Raw genomic sequence first — 8,341 nt, 5'->3', positions numbered from 1 at the left:
GTAAATCCTTTCAAGCAGTTCTTCCCCTTAATGATGAAACATTCACCTATATGGGAATATAGGACATTTTTACTGGAACAGCTACAATATAATGGAAGTTTTAAGAAATTATTTTATGTAGTAATCCTTGATGAATAGCAAAACAGAACTGGATGGGTTGGGGACAATAGGAGGGATCGGGTTGGGGGAGGATGAAGGGAGAGAGTTCTGGCAATGACCACAAAAACAAGAGGCATCATCATCTCTGGGATGAGCTAGAAACCTAGAGCAATGGAAACTCCCAGGGATGTGTTAGGGCAACTAGTTAAGTCTTCTAGCAATGGGGTATATGGTGCCTGAATCAGTCGTCTCCTTTAACCAGGCAAGATCCCCCATGAAGGGTTTGGGACACCTACCAGGCCACACAACCTGTGACATACAATTTTCTTGCCTACAAGATGGGAGAAGATGAATCTGGAGCAGAAACTGAAGGAGTGGCCAGACAATGATGGATCCAGCTTGAGATCTATGCCATGAGAAAGAATGTACCCCTGTCATGGTAATGATATTCTGTTATACTTGTAGACAGTAGCCTAACATAATGTTCATCAAAGAAGCTTCATCAAACAACTGATAGAAACAGATGCAGCCACACATTAGGAGAGGAGCCTGGAGAATCCTGTTGAAAAGGGGAGGAAAGATTGTACAAGTCAGAGAAGTCAAGGACATTAGAAGAAAACCCACTGAATCAATTAACCTAAGTCCATAGGGATTCAAAGAGACTGAACCTCCAACTAGGGGAGCCTGCATGGGATGACCCAGGCCTTCTGCTTCTGTGTTACAGCTGTGTATCTTGGTCTTGCTGTGGGACTCATAGCAGTGAGAGCGGGCGCTGTCTCTGATGCTTTGCTTGCCTTTGGAAACCTTTCTTTCTACTGGGATGACACATGTAGTCTTAATAAGAGAGGTTATGCCTGCAATTTGATATGCAAGGGGTAGATGTTCTCCAAGGGAAGCACTCTCTTTTCTGAAGAGAAATGAAGGAGCAGAGTAGATGGGGCAGAGGTTCTGGGAAGACAGGAGGAAGGAAAAACTACAGTAGGAATGTATAATTAATTAATTAATTAATAATAAAAACAAAACCCATAAGTGGTCAGCAGACAAAGTTGGAATATAAAAGAAATGTTTACTTTAATTTTAATGAAACTGACAACTGTACTGCAGTTGCATAAGAGAATATTGCCGTCCTTCAAAAAATATCCATGAGACCCAGTGTGTTAGTTCAGCAGGCCTGAAGACCTGACAGCACTCACATGAGGCAGGGAGAAACAAATGTCTACCATGTGTCCACTGACTTCCACAGGTGTGCTGGCTACACATCGTACACACAAACACATAAATAAATAACTGAAATATAACTTTTAAAATAAAATATATATCCAACAAATTACCTAGGGTTAAAGAACTATGATGTATTAAGCTATGCTCAAAAATCTTTGGGGAAAATGTATATGAGAGAGCAAGGAGACAAAATAAAATAAAATATAAATTATAAGTGAATATGAATAAAAGGTAACTATGATTAACAAAAGAAAAAAGAAATATTATAATCATATGAAAATATTTATTTATATATTGCCTGCATGCATAACTTGTATGTGTATATATGTATAGGTGAATGCACTGTTTTATGTATTTTTCTATATAATATAGAATAAATACAACTATCTATAAAATAATTTAGATAAAATGCATTTATCCTGTTATTTATATTTAATTCTTAAGTAGAAAATTTAGGCATTGGAAATATCATGATATTCCCTTTGTAAACTCTCTCAACCAAGTATCACCTACAGAGCAACTCCAAATATTAATAAACTATTTTTATATATTAGCACATCATAGTTTAAATGTGAAAAATTATACATTTTTCTTTAATTGAGATTCACCATAAAACATAGTCCTACATTAATGTTCAAATAAAAGATGGTTTAATCAAGATGAACATACTAATAAGAGTTGTATTGACATCTGTGACCCTCCTACAGCTGAGGGCTGATTCTTCAGACCCCGCCTTGCCACAGTTAGCCACGCCTCTCTGCCCACCTCCTGCCAATTGCCACGCCTCTCTCCAAGTTCCAGGTACATGGGAAGTCCCACCTCCAGAGACTGAAGATGAAGCTGCTGATTGGGCCAAGTTGCTGATGAACTTGGGAGAGGGGTTTTGCTTTACCTATCTACCTGTTTGCTTGTAACAAAGAGAATTCATTTGATGATGGTGGACTGAAAGCACACCAAGTGTTGATCTAATTTTTTCTAACCCTTCCCTCATTTCAAGTACCCTTAATTTTCAGGCCCTTTGACTCCCATTCCAGACAACCCATTCGTATGAGTGGCTGCAGGAAGCCACAGACATCATTCTTAGTATTCCTTGAGTTTTACAGAAAAGTGATCACAGTGGTGATCTCTACTACAGAATGAGTTTGTTTGTCTCCATCTGGCACCTTTTCACTCATTTCTCAAGGTCCCACTCAATGTCAGTTAACCAGAGAATGCTTTCTTGAGAATCACAACAAATTATCATTTTACTGCCACTCAAAATTTACTGTTTGGCACTATAAAACTTTTTCATTATTTAAAAGTAATTTAAATGCATTATATCAAGTAAGGTGTGACATCCTTGACCACTTATATAAATATAAATAAAAATTTAAATAAGTATAAATTACATGATGATATCCATGCACAGCATTGTTCATGATAGTACATTTTTTTTTAATTGTCACTTGAGACACTATTAACTGCTTCATCATCAGCTGGGAAGTTCAGTAGTTTACCTTCCATCATGTCACTCTGGATAAAGCACATTTGGTTAATTTTTCTCTGTTAAGGGATATTTTTATTATTTATTTATATTTTCTATTATGCATAATGTCGAAAATGGTAGTATTTTGTAGTAGAATGTATGTGTAAACATGTATTTTCCTTTTCTTTCTCTTAGATATATTTAAGATAATAGGTGTACGTTAAATATATGTATAATTTAATAAAAAGAAGTTCTAAAGAAGCTAATTTGATTTATACTCCAACAATAACATATGGTACTCATGTTTTGTTTTTGTTTTTGCTTTCTGCACTGGGATTTTACTTTTGGATTAGAAAGCATGCAGAATAACATCAGGCTACAGCTACAGCAGTCTTTTCTTGGATAAAAATAGAGTAAAAATTACTATTGTTAATTAGCACTTTTGCGTTCCTCTTTAAAACCTTTTTTTTTTTTTTTTTTTTTTTTTTTTTTTTTTTTTTTTTTTTTTTTTTTTTTGATTTTTTTCGAGACAGGGTTTCTCTGTGTAGCTTTGGCTGTCCTGGAACTCACTCTGTAGACCAGGCTGGCCTCGAACTCAGAAATCCGCCTGCCTCTACCTCCCAAGTGCTGGGATTAAAGGCATGTGACACCACACCGGGCTCCCTTTAAAATCTTTTATCCACAGAAGTTAAATAACACATGGTCAGGTTGAGTTTTATTAATGTGAAATGATTTTAAAATGACTAAATAATCTATTGAAGTGCTCCATATTTATGTTTCTTATTCAAATATTTAAGTAAACCTGCTATCATCTGTCTCTTATGGTAGTGTTGGATTTTGTGGTGCATTTGATTGCATTATATTGCATTATCATACTGTTGATGCAGAACATATCACCCTGTTACAAGTAGATATGTGTTTATGATTTGGAAAACACATACACACACACACACACACACATATATATATATATATATATATATATATATATATATAGGATGGGAATTCAGGTATATATGATTTTATTATTTATATGGAAATATATATGTGTAAATATTATAAATTCTTTATGAAATATATGAGTAATAGGTATTTTCTCTTCTTTTACATAGTTTTTCATTTTGTATTTTTTTGAAAATACTTTTCCTTTTTCACATAATAATTTCTCTCTATTCTCCATCTGGCACTCTTTTACTCATTTCTCAAGGTCCTACTCAATGTCAGTTAGCCAGAGAATGCTTTCTTGAGAATCACAATAAATTATCATTTTACTGCCACTCAAAATGAAACAAAAGCTTTATATTCTAATAAGAATAAAATTTTATTATATACAATTCTGTAAAAGTATTTTTTATTCACCTGTAGTAATTGTGGTCTCTTAGGTTTACGTCTTTGTCTGCTAATTTGGACCTTACATCTAGACTCTGTACAATCTCATCTAGGCCTAGAATATTTTCAGCTTCTGAGACTCACTGCTAAATAAGCTCCCTCTTTCTTCTTTCTAATCTCCATGATTGAACTCAGATGCTCTGTCTCAAACTCCTCTCTACAATGACTAATTCAATATGGCTTCTCTTTTGTCCTCTACTGACTTGCTCTGCTTAGACTCAAACTATAGCAATCTGTTCTAATCTGGGTCCTTCTCATTCTCTGGCTCATTCTTTCTTCATCTATGCCTCAGTTATTCTTTCTTTAATCTGTTTTTGTTACACTTTTTCAGTAAAACTGCCTCTTCTTTTTCTATCCTTTCTGCATTGCTTCTCTTTATTCTCTCTTCTCGTGGAAAATTTGGCATATCTTTTTTTTTTCTTGTCAACTCTTTTTCAAATTCATCTTTTTGTCTTCCATTCAATTAAGCATCACCTTCAAACATGGGTACTTACTTCTACAATCTAACTTTATCTTCATTGTTTAGGATTAAAGGTGTTGTCGTAATCCTTATTTTAGGGGCTCCTATCCCACCTTTGATCATTTCATTTCCAAATAAAAGACACAAAAACTTTATAATAAGCCTTATGGTACTAAAGCTGGGAAGATAATAACTTTCTATGCAATTTTGTCTATTTACCTGTCAATAACTCTGAGATATAATTTTCCATGGGCTGTGTGGGCTGCATCTCCTCCAACTGGTCAGCCCCCATGCTATACTTTCATAAGTCACAGACCATTCTTCCTTCTCTGTCTCCTCTCCTAGGTCACTCTGTCATATGTCCCAAGCTTGGGAACTGAAGCCCCAACTTCCTGTCTTTTGCCCAGCTACAGACTGTTTCAGCCATTAGTTTTCAACTAAGGAGCAAGATTACATTGCATCACTTTGATATATGTGATGATCTCCTTGTCCCAGAGAATTAGATTCAGAGGCATTAAAAATGTGCTAAGGCCTGAGTCACACCACAACTATAAGCAGAGTTTCTTCAGTTAATAATACAATCTTGGGTTTCACAGTGTGCTCAAATATCCTGCAACATAATACTTAATATATACTCTTAAAACACTTAAAACTGAGATAAGTTCAAATAATTCTCTTTGACAAATTTTTAAACAGTAAAAAATATTAACATACTATTTGATAATAACAATTCTACCCATGAATCTCACTCACTTGACAGGAATTTTATCACTGCAAACTAAAGATTACTGTGATGCATTATCACATTTACCTGATTGTCAGCGTCTAGTGCAATAAGATCCCAAGGGTAGGGTTACATTAATCAGGACACAGGGGATGTAAAGCAACAGTGTGCCAATATATTAAATGTTCCAGCATCTTTTATAGACAAAGGAGAATCAAGATTTCCCACAGCTTCTAGTTCTCCACATCGTCTATTTCTCTAGAAATAACTTATCCTGTTTAAAAAGTGACCCAAACCTTGCAGATGGAGAAATGTGTCTGCAGTCCAACTCTTGTTGTGTTGCTTATTAAAATTAAAAACAAAGTTGAGTTCTCATGAGAAAAGAATCATGAAGACCCCTACCTCAGGCTTGCACCTTCCTTGGCAGAACATCAGGATTTTCTGCTGAGAAAGTATGCCAGTTCTGAGATTTACAGAAATCCTGTGTCACGTCACAGCTAACAAGTTTGGAATAGTCACTTCATGCTATTTCTTCACACCTTATTAACTATAAGAAAGAATTATATATCTCAGATATTGATGCATCTAAGACCTGTTCTGTTCTAAGTTCTGTATGGTCAGCTAAATTTAAAATACTACATTAAGTATCTAACTGACAACTGTCTAGTGAGCTAATAAATTTATCTTTATTTTCTTCAAAGGCTTAATTTATTATTTTTGCTATTATTATTATTCTTTAACATTTTTTTACAATTCATTCATTATTCACCTCCCAGTCCACCCTTTGATTATTTCTCATCCCATACTTCCTCCTTGATCTCCAAGAGGATGTCCCCAAACCCCCACTACCACTTCATTAGACCTCCCCACTTCCTGGGGACTCAAGTCTCTTGAGGGTTGGGTGTATTCTCTCTCACTGAAACCAGACAAGGCAGTCTTCTGCTGTGTCAAAAGCCTCATATCAGCTGTTGTATGTTGCCTGGTTGGTGCCTCAGTGTATGAGAGTTCTCGGGTACCAGGTTAGTTGAGACTGCATGTCTTCCTATGGGATCTCACTGCTTCTTAGGCTTTTCCAACTTTTCCTTAGTTCGGCCACAGGGGTCCATTGGTTGGGTGTTAAGTATCTGCACCTGACTCAGCTGCTTGTTGGGTCTCTCTCAGGGCATCCATCTAGGCTCTTGTCTGTAAGCACACCATAGTATCAGTAGTATTGTCAGGCATTGGAGCCTCCCCTTGAGCTGGATCAAAATTTGGGCCTGACACCATACCACTTTTCCCTCAGGTTCTTGTCTACTTTTGTCTCTCCAGTTCTTTTAGACAGGAACAATTTTTGTTGAGTCAGAAGACAGGAGTGGGTGGGTAGGTGGGGGAGCACCCTCATAGAGGCAGGGGGAGGGGGAATGGGATAGAGAGGAGATCTGGAAAGGGGAAAACACTTGAAACGTTAAAAAAAAAAAATCCAACTTTTAAAAAGGAAGAAAAAAAGAGTTAAATCTATTTTTAAAAAAATAAATAAACTTCAATACTTAAAAAAGAAAAAAATCAATTATTTTCACTGTTCTGGAGTTTTGTTTTTCCAGATGAATTTAGAATTGCCTTTTCCATGTCTTTGATGAATAGTATTGGAATTTAATGGGAATTGCTTTGAATATGTAGAATGTTTTTGGTAGGATGGCCATTTTTACTATGTTAAAGTATATCAATCCATGATCATGGGAGATTTCTCCATTTTCTGAGATCTTCTTTGAATTCTTTCCTGAGAGACTTGAAGTTCTTATCACATGGTTCCTTCAATTGTTTAGCTATAGTTACCCAAAGAAGTTTAATATTAATTGTGAGATTTTGATGGGTGTTATTTCCCTAATTTCTTACTCAGCCCTGTTATCATTTTTATAAAGGAAATCTACTGATTTATTTGAGTTAATTTCATATCCAGCCAGTCTGCTGAAGTTGTTTTTCAGCTGTAGAAGTTCTCTAGTAAAATTTTTGGGGATGCTTATGTATACTATCACATCATCTGCAAATAGCAACACCTTGAATTCTTCTTCACCAATTTGTATCTCCTTGATCTCCTCTTGTTGTATTATTACTCTAGTGAGTACTTCGAGTACTGTATTGAATAGAAAGGGGGAGAGTAGGCATCCTTGTCTAGTCCCTGATTTCAAGTTTCTCTCCATTTAATTTGATTTTGGCTGTTGATTTATTGTATGCTGCTTTTATTATGTTTAGGTAGGGGCCTTAAGTTCCTGATCTCTCCAGTGCTTTTCATGAATGAGAATTGTATTTTGTCAAATGACTTTTCAGCATCTAATGAGATGATCATGTAAATTTTTTTTTAGTTTGTTTATATAGTAGATTATGATGATGGACTTTTATATATTGTACCAACCTTGTGTTACTCAGATGAAGCCTACATGATCATGGTGAATGACATTTTTTATGTGTTCTTGCATTTAGCTTGGGAAATTTTTATTGAGTATTTTTCATCTATATTCATAAGAGAAATTGGCCTGAGGTTCTACTTTTTTTGTTGGGTCCTTGTGTGGTTTAGGTATCAGAGTAATTGTGGCTTCATTGAAGGAATTAGGTAGTGTTCCATCTATTTCTATTTCATGGAAAAGTTTGAGAAGTTTCTTTGAAGGTCTGGTAGAATTCTGAACGAAAGCCATCTGGCCCTGGGCTTTTCTGCTTGGGAGTTCTTAAATAACTTCTTCTATTTCTTTAGGGGATATAAGCATGTTTAGATAGTTTACCTGCTCTTGGTGTAACTTTGGTGCATGGTATCTGTCTAGAAATTCATCCATTTCATCTAGATTTTCCATTTTCATTTAGTGTAAGCTTTTGTTTTAGGATCTGATGAATTTTTGTATTTCCTCAGTTTCTCTTATGTGTTTCTTTTCATTTATGATTTTGTCTGGAGTTTGGATATTGTCTCTGGGTACTTTAGTTTGGCTAGGGGTTTATCTATCATGTTGATTTTTTT

The 8,341-nt window shown here is 35.4% G+C and overlaps 1 long non-coding RNA gene across 1 annotated transcript in view; it reads left to right on the top strand.

Moving 5' to 3' along the window:
- The first annotated feature begins 367 nt into the window (after window positions 1–367).
- The window catches only part of LOC116082434, a 33,991-nt gene continuing 26,017 nt past the window's right edge, over window positions 368–8,341 (top strand). Inside the window, exon 1 of the long non-coding RNA XR_004115301.1 lies at window positions 368–538. This is a non-coding gene — a long non-coding RNA (uncharacterized LOC116082434). The remainder of the gene's footprint in view (window positions 539–8,341) is intronic.

The sequence above is a fragment of the Mastomys coucha genome, unplaced genomic scaffold (assembly GCF_008632895.1).
Source record: "Mastomys coucha isolate ucsf_1 unplaced genomic scaffold, UCSF_Mcou_1 pScaffold7, whole genome shotgun sequence".
NCBI lineage: Eukaryota > Metazoa > Chordata > Mammalia > Rodentia > Muridae > Mastomys > Mastomys coucha.
Note: the sequence above shows the minus strand (reverse complement) of the source record. Positions and strands in the feature narration are given on the sequence as shown.